Below are 12,500 nucleotides of genomic sequence, written 5' to 3' on the forward strand. Positions count from 1 at the left end.
GCCGACCGCCACCAGCCGACCGCCACAAGGCGACAGCCACCATCCCCAAGCGCCATCCCCGACCGCCACCAGCCGACCGCCACAAGGCGACAGCCACCATCCCCAAGCGCCATCCCCGACCGCCACCAGCCGACCGCCACCAGCCGACCGCCACCAGCCGACCGCCACAAGGCGACAGCCACCATCCCCAAGCGCCACCCCCGACCGCCACCAGCCGACCGCCACAAGGCGACAGCCACCATCCCCAAGCGCCATCCCCGACCGCCACCAGCCGACCGCCACAAGGCGACAGCCACCATCCCCAAGCGCCACCCCCGACCGCCACCAGCCGACCGCCACCAGCCGACCGCCACAAGGCGACAGCCACCATCCCCAAGCGCCACCCCCGACCGCCACCAGCCGACCGCCACCAGCCGACCGCCACAAGGCGACAGCCACCATCCCCAAGCGCCATCCCCGACCGCCACCACCCGACCGCCACCAGCCGACCGCCACCAGCCGACCGCCACCAGCCGACCGCCACAAGGCGACAGCCACCATCCCCAAGCGCCACCCCCGACCGCCACCAGCCGACCGCCACAAGGCGACAGCCACCATCCCCAAGCGCCATCCCCGACCGCCACCAGCCGACCGCCACCAGCCGACCGCCACCGGCCGACCGCCACCGGCCGTTCGCGGTGTGCGCCGCCGTTCCCCAAGCACCCTCCGGGACGAAGCCGGAGCCGGAGAATAGCAGCGGCCGTGCGTAAAAGCTGCGGCCGGGCCTCGCGGAAGGTCCCCGGGCAGCGAGCTGCCGAGCCCCGGCCTCCAGCTTCCACCAGATAATAGGACCGGGCGCGCGCAAAAGCTGCGGCCGGGCCTGGCGGAAGGTCCTCGGGCATCCAGCGAGATCACACGGCCCCCACCGGAGGCGGCTAGCGCCTCCGTAGAGTAGTGCCGGCCCGTGGAAGCGGCCGCCCGTCAGCCTGCGTTGCCGCTGGTCGAAAAATGCACTAAGTGCCAAACCCCATTCATTTACAACGGCGTGTCCGCCAGAGGGCGCACTTCCCCCGGCGGACCAGCCGGCGGGGCTCGTTAGAGAGTGTATCCGCCTGGCAGTGCCTCCTGGACGGCCTGTATTCCGGACCGCGACCGCTAACTTACGGGAGCCTAAACGGCCCGCGGACCAGCCGGCGGGTCCTCCGTGAAAGCCTATCCGCCTGGCGGTGCCTCCTGGACGGCCTGGATTCCGGACCGCGACCGCTAACTTACGGGACCCTAAACGGCCCGCGGACCAGCCGGCGGCTCCTCCGTGAAAGCCTATCCGCCTGGCGGTGGCTCCGGGCCGGCCTGGATTCCGGACCGCCACCGCTCACTCGCGGGACCCTAATCGGCCCGCGGACCAGCCGGCGGGACCTCCGTGAAAGCCTATCCGCCTGGCGGTGCCTCCTGGACGGCCTGGATTCCGGACCGCGACCGCTAACTTACGGGACCCTAAACGGCCCGCGGACCAGCCGGCGGCTCCTCCGTGAAAGCCTATCCGCCTGGCGGTGGCTCCGGGCCGGCCTGGATTCCGGACCGCCACCGCTCACTCGCGGGACCCTAATCGGCCCGCGGACCAGCCGGCGGGACCTCCGTGAAAGCCTATCCGCCTGGCGGTGCCTCCTGGCCGGCCTGGATTCCGGACCGCCACCGCTCACGTCGCGGGACCCTAATCGGCCCGCGGACCAGCCGGCGGATCCTCCGTGAAAGCCTATCCGCCTTCGCCGGTTCCCCGGCCGGCCACGGGTGGCGAGAATCCGGCCTCCTCGCCCGGAGCGCGCTTCGACTTGGGCGAAAAATGCACCAAGTGCCAAACCCCATTCATTTACAACGGCGTGTCCGCCAGAGGGCGCACTTCCTCCGGCCGGCGGGGCTCGTTAGAGACCGCGTCCGCCTTGGCCGGTTCCCCGGCCGGCCACGGGTGGCGAGAATCCGGCCTCCTCGCCCGGAGCGCGCTTCGACTTGGGCGAAAAATGCACCAAGTGCCAAACCCCATTCATTTACAACGGCGTGTCCGCCAGAGGGCGCACTTCCTCCGGCCGGCGGGGCTCGTTAGAGAGCGCGTCCGCCTTGGCCGGTTCCCCGGCCGGCCACGGGTGGCGAGAATCCGGCCTCCTCGCCCGGAGCGCGCTTCGACTTGGGCGAAAAATGCACCAAGTGCCAAACCCCATTCATTTACAACGGCGTGTCCGCCAGAGGGCGCACTTCCTCCGGCCGGCGGGGCTCGTTAGAGAGCGCGTCCGCCTTCGCCGGTTCCCCGGTCGGCCGCGAACGGCGAAAAGCCGGCCTCTTCCCCCGGAGCCCGGTCGGCGAATTATTATTTATTTATTTATTTATTTTTTTTCCAAAGTGCCAACGGCTCTCGCGCCGCGATGCGTCCGCCTTCGCCGGTTCCCCGGTCGGCCACGAAGTATTGCGCATGATTATACGCGATGTTAATATTTATTTAATTATTAAATAAATACATACATGTGTTTATTAATAATATACGCGATGTTAATATTTATTTAATTATTACCTATATTATGAATAAACTAACGGTGATTTTACACGATTTGACTACATACGTGACCGTGATATAGTGCCGAGGGCTCCCGCGCCGTCACGCGTCCGCCTTGGCAGGGGTCGCCCGCGGCAGCGAGCGTTCGGCTCGCGGGGGTCCGCGGGGTGTTATTAGGGAGTGCGGCAGCCGTGCCGAGGCTCCGGCCGGCCGCCGGAAGTCCGGCGGGGGAGCGTCGGAGCTCCGCGAGGCCGGCCGGGGAGCCTCTTAGTCATCGCCCGCGCTCGCGGTGGTCCCGGTCGCTTAAAGTGCCACGGGAGGCGTAGCGATGCCAGTGAGTGTGCGCCAAGTGCGAGAGGCGGTGCATTTACGCGCCGTGTCCGCGAGAGGGAGGCAATTCCCCGTTGCGACCTCCGGGAGATCAGCGGGCCGTTCAAATCGCTTAGCCGGGGTGCCGGGAGCCTCCTCGGGCGTCGAGTTAGGAGGGGGGCGCGCGGAGAACCGGCCGGAGGTCCCCTGGAAGCTCAGCGGGCCGTGGGAAACGCTTGGCCGGGGTGCCGGGAGCCTCGGCCGGCTTAAAAGTGAGGAGGAAAGCGCGCGGAGAACCGGCCGGAGGTCCCCTGGAAACTCAGCGGGACGTGGGAAAAAGCTCAGCCGGGGTGCCGGAAGCCTCGGCCGGCTTAAAACGTGAGGAGGAAAGCACCGGGAGAACCGGCTGGAGGTCTTCTGGAAGCTCAGCGGGCCGTGGAGAAAGCTTAGCCGGGGTGCCGGAAGCCTCGGCCGGCTTAAAATGTGAGGAGGAAACCGGCTGGACGTCTTCTGGAAGATCAGCGGGCCGTGGAAAATGCTAAGCCGAGGTGCTGGTTGTCGAATAAGGCTCCGCCATCTCGTAGAAGGTGCTAATAAAGTTCATATCCGCTCGGCTGGAGGTAATTGGCCAGCGGACCGGCCGCCGGGACCTCCGTGACCGCCTATCCGCCTGGCGGTGCCTCCTGGCCGGCGTGCATTCCGGGCCGCGACCGCTCACTTACGGGACCCTGATTGGCCCGCGGACCGGCCGGCGGGACCTCCGTGACAGCCTACCCGCCTGGCGGTGGCTGCTGGCCGGCGCGGATTCCGGGCCGCGACCGCTAACTTACGGGACCCTAATTGGCCCGCGGACCAGCTGGCGGGACCTCCGTGACAGCCTACCCGCCTGGCGGTGGCTGCTGGCCGGCGCGGATTCCGGGCCGCGACCGCTAACTTACGGGACCCTAATTGGCCCGCGGACCAGCTGGCGGGACCTCCGTGAAAGCCCATCCGCCTGCCGGTGCCTCCTGGCCGGCGTGGATTCCGGGCCGCGACCGCTAACTTACGGGACCATAAATGGCCCGCGGACCAGCTGGCGGGACCTCCGTGACCGCCTATCCGCCTGGCGGTGCCTCCTGGCCGGCCTGGATTCCGGGCCGCGACCGCTCACCTACGGGACCCTAAATGGCCCGCGGACCAGCCGGCGGGACCTCCGTGACAGCCTACCCGCCTCCCGGTGGCTGCTGGCCGGCGCGGATTCCGGGCCGCGACCGCTAACTTACGGGACCCCAATTGGCCCGCGGACCAGCCGGCGGGACCCCCGTGACCGCCTATCCGCCTTGGCCGGTTCCCCGGCCGGCCACGGATGGCGAGAATCCGGCCTCCTCGCCCGGAGCGCTCGTCGGCTTCGGCGAAAAATGCACTAAGTGCCAAACCCCATTCATTTACAATGGCGTGTCCGCCAGAGGGCGCAGTTCCCCCCGCGGACCGGCCGGCGGGACCTCCGTGACAGCCTATCCGCCTGGCGGTGGCTGCGGGCCGGCGCGAATTCCGGGCCGCGACCGCTAACTTACGGGACCCCGATTGGCCCGCGGACCAGCCGGCGGGACCTCCGTGACCGCCTATCCGCCTGCGCTGGTTCCCCGGCCGGCGCGAATTCCGGGCCGCGACCGCTAACTTACGGGACCCCGATTGGCCCGCGGACCAGCCGGCGGGACCTCCGTGACCGCCTATCCGCCTGCGCTGGTTCCCCGGCCGGCGCGAATTCCGGGCCGCGACCGCTAACTTACGGGACCCCGATTGGCCCGCGGACCAGCCGGCGGGACCTCCGTGACCGCCTATCCGCCTGCGCTGGTTCCCCGGCCGGCGCGAATTCCGGGCCGCGACCGCTAACTTACGGGACCCCAATTGGCCCGCGGACCAGCCGGCGGGACCTCCGTGACCGCCTATCCGCCTCCGCTGGTTCCCCCCTCGGCGTGGATTCCGGACCGCGACCGCTAAATTACGGGACCCAAATTGGCCCGCGGACCAGCCGGCGGGACCTCCGTGACCGCCTATCCGCCTTCGCTGGTTCCCCGGTCGGCCACAGATGACGAATATTCGGCCTCTCGCTCTGGAAGTCCTGCCGACTTAGCCGAAAATTTTCTAAGTGCCATCGGCTCTCGCTCGGAAAAGTGTCCGCCTCGTCTGGTTCCCCAGCTCGGCCTCAGAATTCGAAAATTCGGCCTCTCTGAGGTACCAGGGGTAGGCTTTATGTACTTGGTCCCCCCAGTTAGTGTACTCATCACTTTACCCCCCTTTCGCAAAATATAGTCGGCACGTATGTGCAGAACTGTTTATTTTCATTTTAAAAATTTTCTAAGTGCCAGCGGAAGCTGTCACACGAACTGTCCGAGCTACCACGGTGCCCATCCCGGGCAGTGACGGCAAAAGGCCGATGTGTGTTTGATGGAAGTCTGAATAATTTCTAAGTGCCAACGGCTCAACCGCCGTAAAGTGTCCGCCTCGGCTGGTTCTCCCGGTCGGCCCGAACGAGCGAAAATTCGGCCTCTTCCCCTGGAGGTCCGGAACATTTGGCGAATATTTTCAAAGTGCCAACGGCTGTTCCGCCGTAACGTGTCCGACCCGGCTGGTTCCTCCGGTCGGCCCGAACGAGCGAAAATTCGGCCTCTTCCCCTGGAGGTCCGGAACATTTTGGCGAATATTTTCAAAGTGCCAACGGCTGTTGCGCCGTAACGTGTCCGACCCGGCCGGTTCCTCCGGTCGGCCCGAACGAGCGAAAATTCGGCCTCTTCCCCTGGAGGTCCGGAACATTTTGGCGAATATTTTCAAAGTGCCAACGGCCGTTCCGCCGTAAAGTGTCCTACCCGGCTGGTTCCTTCGGTCGGCCCGAACGAGCGAAAATTCGGCCTCTTCCCCTGGAGGTCCGGAACATTTTGGCGAATATTTTCAAAGTGCCAACGGCTGTATCGCCGTAACGTGTCCGACCCGGCTGGTTCCTCCGGTCGGCCCGAACGAGCGAAAATTCGGCCTCTTCCCCTGGAGGTCCGGACGACTTTGGCGAATATTTTCTAAGTGCGAACGGCTGTTGCGCCGTAACGTGTCCGACCCGGCTGGTTCCTCCGGTCGGCCCGAACGAGCGAAAATTCGGCCTCTTCCCCTGGAGGTCCGGAACATTTTGGCGAATATTTTCAAAGTGCCAACGGCTGTTGCGCCGTAACGTGTCCGACCCGGCCGGTTCCTCCGGTCGGTCCCGAACGAGCGAAAATTCGGCCTCTTCCCCTGGAGGTCCTGTGAAGTTTAACGAATATTTTCTAAGTGCGAACGGCTCTTCCGCCGTAACGTGTCCGACCCGGCTGGTTCCTCCGGTCGGCCTGAACGAGCGAAAATTCGGCCTCTTCCCCTGGAGGTCCTGTCAAGTTTAACGAATATTTTCTAAGTGCCATCGGCTCTTCCGCCGTAAGGTGTCCGACTCGGCCGGTTCCCCTAGTCGGCCAAATAATGTGACAATTCGGCCTCTCGCTCTGGAAGTCCGGCCAACTTCTGCGAATATTTTCTAAGTGCCATCGGCTCTTCCGCCGTAATGTGTCCGACTCGGCCGGTTCCTCCGGTCGGCCTGAACGAGCGAAAATTCGGCCTCTTCCCCTGGAGGTCCTGTCAAGTTTAACGAATATTTTCTAAGTGCCATCGGCTCTTCCGCCGTAAGGTGTCCGACTCGGCCGGTTCCTCCGGTCGGCCTGAACGAGCGAAAATTCGGCCTCTTCCCCTGGAGGTCCTGTCAAGTTTAACGAATATTTTCTAAGTGCCATCGGCTCTTCCGCCGTAAGGTGTCCGACTCGGCCGGTTCCTCCGGTCGGCCTGAACGAGCGAAAATTCGGCCTCTTCCCCTGGAGGTCCTGTCAAGTTTAACGAATATTTTCTAAGTGCCATCGGCTCTTCCGCCGTAAGGTGTCCGACTCGGCCGGTTCCTCCGGTCGGCCTGAACGAGCGAAAATTCGGCCTCTTCCCCTGGAGGTCCTGTCAAGTTTAACGAATATTTTCTAAGTGCCATCGGCTCTTCCGCCGTAAGGTGTCCGACTCGGCCGGTTCCTCCGGTCGGCCTGAACAAGCGAAAATTCGGCCTCTTCCCCTGGAGGTCCTGTCAAGTTTAACGAATATTTTCTAAGTGCGAACGGCTCTTCCGCCGTAAGGTGTCCGACCCGGCCGGTTCCTCCGGTCGGCCCGAACGAGCGAAAATTCGGCCTCTTCCCCTGGAGGTCCTGTCAAGTTTAACGAATATTTTCTAAGTGCCATCGGCTCTTCCGCCGTAAGGTGTCCGTCTCGGCCGGTTCCTCCGGTCGGCCTGAACGAGCGAAAATTCGGCCTCTTCCCCTGGAGGTCCTGTCAAGTTTAACGAATATTTTCTAAGTGCCATCGGCTCTTCCGCCGTAAGGTGTCCGACTCGGCCGGTTCCTCCGGTCGGCCTGAACAAGCGAAAATTCGGCCTCTTCCCCTGGAGGTCCGTTCAAGTTTAACGAATATTTTCTAAGTGCCATCGGCTCTTCCGCCGTAAGGTGTCCGACTCGGCTGGTTCCCGATGTCGGCCAGAACAAGTGGAAACTCGGCCTCTTCCCCTGGAGGTCAGTTGAAGTTTAACGAATATTTTCAAAGTGCCAACGGCTGCTCCGCCGTAAAGCGTCCGACTCGGCTGGTTCCCGATGTCGGCCAGAACAAGTGAAAATTCGGCCTCTTCCCCTGGAGGTCCGTTCAAGATTAACGAATATTTTCTAAGTGCCAACGGCTGCTCCGCCGTAAAGCGTCCGACTCGGCTGGTTCCCGATGTCGGCCAGAACAAGTGAACATTCGGCCTCTTCCCCTGGAGGTCCGTTCAAGATTAACGAATATCTTCTAAGTGCCAACGGCTCTTGCGCCGAAAAGCGTCCGCCTGGGCTGGTTCCTGATGTCGGCCAGAACAAGTGAAAATTCGGCCTCTTCCCCTGGAGGTCCGTTCAAGATTAACGAATATTTTCTAAGTGCCAACGGCTCTTGCGCCGAAAAGCGTCCGCCTCGGCTGGTTCCCGCGGTCGGACACAAAATGTGTCAATTCGGCCTCTCTGAGGTACCAGGGGTGGGCTTTATGTACTTGGTCCCCCCACTTAGTGTACTCATCACTTTACCCCCCTTTCGCAAAATATAGTCGGCACGTATGTGCAGAACTGTTTATTTTCATTTTAAAAATTGTCTAAGTGCCAGCGGAAGCTGTCACACGAACTGTCCGAGCTACCACGGTGCCCATCCCGGGCAGTGACGGCAAAAGGCCGATGTGTGTTTATGGAAGTCTGAATAATTTCTAAGTGCCAACGGCTGCTCCGCCGTAAAGTGTCCGCCTCGGCTGGTTCCCTTGGTCGGCCAGAACAAGTGAAAATTCGGCCTCTTCCCCTGGAGGTCCGGAACATTTTGGCGAATATTTCCTAAGTGCCAACGGCTGCTCCGCCGTAAAGTGTCCGCCTCGGCCGGTTCACCCGGTCGGCCAGAACAAGTGAAAATTTGGCCTCTTCCCCTGGAGGTCCGGAACATTTTGGCGAATATTTCCTAAGTGCCAACGGCTGCTCCGCCGTAAAGTGTCCGACTCGGCTGGTTCCCGATGTCGGCCAGAACAAGTGAAAATTCGGCCTCTTCCCCTGGAGGTCCGTTCAAGATTAACGAATATTTCCTAAGTGCCAACGGCTGCTCCGCCGTAAAGCGTCCGACTCGGCTGGTTCCCGATGTCGGCCAGAACAAGTGAAAATTCGGCCTCTTCCCCTGGAGGTCCGTTCAAGATTAACGAATATTTCCTAAGTGCCAACGGCTGCTCCGCCGTAAAGCGTCCGACTCGGCTGGTTCCCGATGTCGGCCAGAACAAGTGAAAAATCGGCCTCTTCCCCTGGAAGTCCGGCCGAGTTAAGGCAAATATTTCCTAAGTGCCAACGGCTGCTCAGCCTTAAAGTGTCCGACTCGGCTGGTTCCCGATGTCGGCCAGAACAAGTGAAAATCCGGCCTCTTCCCCTGGAAGTCCGGCCGAGTTAAGGCAAATATTTCCTAAGTGCCAACGGCTGCTCAGCCTTAAAGTGTCCGACTCGGCTGGTTCCCGATGTCGGCCAGAACAAGTGAAAATCCGGCCTCTTCCCCTGGAAGTCCGGCCGAGTTAAGGCAAATATTTCCTAAGTGCCAACGGCTGCTCAGCCTTAAAGTGTCCGACTCGGCTGGTTCCCGATGTCGGCCAGAACAAGTGAAAATCCGGCCTCTTCCCCTGGAAGTCCGGCCGAGTTAAGGCAAATATTTCCTAAGTGCCAACGGCTGCTCAGCCGTAAAGTGTCCGACTCGGCTGGTTCCCGATGTCGGCCAGAACAAGTGAAAATCCGGCCTCTTCCCCTGGAAGTCCGGCCGAGTTAAGGCAAATATTTCCCAAGTGCCAACGGCTGTTCCGCCGTAAAGGGTCCGACTCGGCTGGTTCCCGATGTCGGCCAGAACAAGTGAAAATCCGGCCTCTTCCCCTGGAAGTCCGGCCGAGTTAAGGCAAATATTTCCTAAGTGCCAACGGCTGTTCCGCCGTAAAGGGTCCGACTCGGCTGGTTCCCGATGTCGGCCAGAACAAGTGAAAAATCGGCCTCTTCCCCTGGAAGTCCGGCCGAGTTCGGCGAATAGTTCCTAAGTGCCAACGGCTGCTCCGCCGTAAAGAGTCCGACTGGGCTGGTTCCCGATGTCGGCCAGAACAAGTGAAAATCCGGCCTCTTCCCCTGGAAGTCCGGCCGAGTTAAGGCAAATATTTCCTAAGTGCCAACGGCTGTTCCGCCGTAAAGGGTCCGACTCGGCTGGTTCCCGATGTCGTCCAGAACAAGTGAAAAATTGGCCTCTTCCCCTGGAAGTCCGGCCGAGTTCGGCGAATATTTCCCAAGTGCCAACGGCTGTTCCGCCGTAAAGAGTCCGACTCGGCTGGTTCCCGATGTCGGCCAGAACAAGTGAAAATTCGGCCTCTTCCCCTGGAGGTCCGTTCAAGTTTGGGGAATATTTTCTAAGTGCCAACGGCTGCTCCGCCTTAAAGCGTCCGACTCGGCTGGTTCCCGATGTCGGCCAGAACAAGTGAAAATCCGGCCTCTTCCCCTGGAAGTCCGGCCGAGTTAAGGCAAATATTTCCTAAGTGCCAACGGCTGCTCAGCCTTAAAGGGCCCGACTCGGCTGGTTCCCGATGTCGGCCAGAACAAGTGACAATTCGGCCTCTTCCCCTGGAGGTCTTTTCAAGTTTAACGAATATTTTCTAAGTGCCAACGGCTGCTCCGCCTTAAAGCGTCCGACTCGGCTGGTTCCCGATGTCGGCCAGAACAAGTGACAATTCGGCCTCTTCCCCTGGAGGTCCTTTCAAGTTTAACGAATATTTTCTAAGTGCCAACGGCTGCTCCGCCTTAAAGAGTCCGACTCGGCTGGTTCCCGATGTCGGCCAGAACAGGTGAAAATTCGGCCTCTTCCCCTGGAGGTCCGTTCAAGTTTGGCGAATATTTTCTAAGTGCCAACGGCTGCTCCGCCTTAAAGTGTCCGACTCGGCTGGTTCCCGATGTCGGGCAGAACAAGTGACAATTCGGCCTCTTCCCCTGGAAGTCCGGCCGAGTTTGGCGAATATTTTCTAAGTGCCAACGGCTGCTCCGCCGTAAAGAGTCCGACTCGGCTGGTTCCCGATGTCGGCCAGAAAAAGTGACAATTCGGCCTCTTCCCCTGGAGGTCCTTTGAAGTTTAGCGAATATTTTCTAAGTGCCAACGGCTCTTGCGCCGAAAAGCGTCCGCCTCGGCTGGTTCCCGCGGTCGGCCGTAATAGGCGAAAATTCGGCCTCTTCCCCTGGAGCGACCTCCAAATTTGGGCGAAATTTTTCTAAGTGCCTAAAGGTACCAGGGGTTTGGGTACCAGGGGTGCAGTACGAACTGGTCTTTTGTCAACCCATGTACTTTTTCTAGAGTACATGGGTTGGTCCCCCCACTTAGTGTACTCATCACTTTACCCCCCTTTCGCAAAATATAGTCAGAACGAGCATGGGGGACGCAATTGTTTTCCATGCAAATCAATTGGGCCTGGTCCGAGCGCTGGTAACGGCCGCCAGCAAGCGTCCCCTGCTCGGATAGCAGAACTGAAGAAGGCACGGCACTTCCAGAGAGAGAGAGAAAATTTTCTAAGTGCCACATTTCTCAAAAATTTTCAAAGTGCCACATCTCTCAAAAAATTTCTAAGTGCCACATCTCTCAAAAACTTTCTAAGTGCCACATCTCTGAAAAACTTTCTAAGTGCCACATCTCTGAAAAAACTTTCTAAGTGCCACGTCTCTGAAAAACTTTCTAAGTGCCACAGCACGGCTGTGAAATATTCAAAGTCCTACAGGCATTGGCAGAATGCGCGGACGGCCGTCTGCTCCCGGCGGCCGCCGCGAAGCTACTACCCCCTCCCGGGGACGGCTGTCTGCTCCCGGCAGCCGTCCTTACCCCCCTCCCCCGTTTGCACCGCCTGAAGTTAGACCCGCCTTGGTAGGGCCCCCACCGGCCCCGGCTCGCCGGCGTTGGGTGGACGGTTCCTGCCCACTTGCGGGTCCCGGTCGCTTGGCAACCGACCGGGGAGGACCAGCCGCCTCCTTAAACACAGGCTGGAAGGGAAATCCGATCAAGCTACGGAGGACCGGCCGCCTCCTTAAACACAGGCCGGAAGGGAAATCCGATCAAGCTACGGAGGACCGGTCGCCTCCCTAAACACAGGCCGGGCAAAAATCTGCGAATGGGCCCGTCAAGGGTAGTGGGTCATCCAAGGAGGGAGGTACCGGCCGCCTCCTTAAACACAGGCCGGGCAAAAATCTGCGAATGGCCCGTCAAGGGTAGAAGGTCATCCAAGGAGGGAGGTACCGGCCGCCTCCTTAAACACAGGCCGGGCAAAAATCTGCGAATGGCCCGTCAAGGGTAGAAGGTCATCCAAGGAGGGAGGTACCGGCCGCCTCCTTAAACACAGGCCGGGCAAAAATCTGCGAATGGCCCGTCAAGGGTAGAAGGTCATCCAAGGAGGGAGGTACCGGCCGCCTCCTTAAACACAGGCCGGGCAAAAATCTGCGAATGGCCCGTCAAGGGTAGAAGGTCATCCAAGGAGGGAGGTACCGGCCGCCTCCTTAAACACAGGCCGGGCAAAAATCTGCGAATGGCCGGTCAAGGGTTGTTGGTCATCCAAGGAGGGAGGTACCGGCCGCCTCCTTAAACACAGGCCGGGCAAAAATCTGCGAACGGCCCGTCAAGGGTTCTGTCTCATCCAAGAAAGGGGTACCGGCCGCCTCAGAGGCCGGAGCGAAGGGGGCGAAAGGCTGTCGATGGGGAAGGATCGGGGCCACGGCTAATCTAGCGATGCCCGCGTCGGGCGGTCACTCCGACGAATGAGCGGGGCCGAATCCGGCGCGAGGCGGCCTTCAGGCACGTGGTTCGAGACGACCTCACCCGGCTCTAGCCCGGAGGATCGGAGGCAACGGCCGTCTCCTTAAGCTAAGGCCGGACGAAAATCTGCGGATGCGGTCCATCCAAGGCAGACGGAGGTACCGGCCGCCTCGGTAAACAAAGCCCGGGCAAAAATCTGCGAACGGCCCGTCAAGGGTTCTGTCTCATCCAAGAAAGGGGTACCGGCCGCCTCAGAGGCCGGAGCGAAGGGGGCGAAAGGCTGTCG

Source organism: Syngnathus scovelli, unplaced genomic scaffold, assembly GCF_024217435.2.
Source record: "Syngnathus scovelli strain Florida unplaced genomic scaffold, RoL_Ssco_1.2 HiC_scaffold_352, whole genome shotgun sequence".
Lineage (NCBI taxonomy): Eukaryota > Metazoa > Chordata > Actinopteri > Syngnathiformes > Syngnathidae > Syngnathus > Syngnathus scovelli.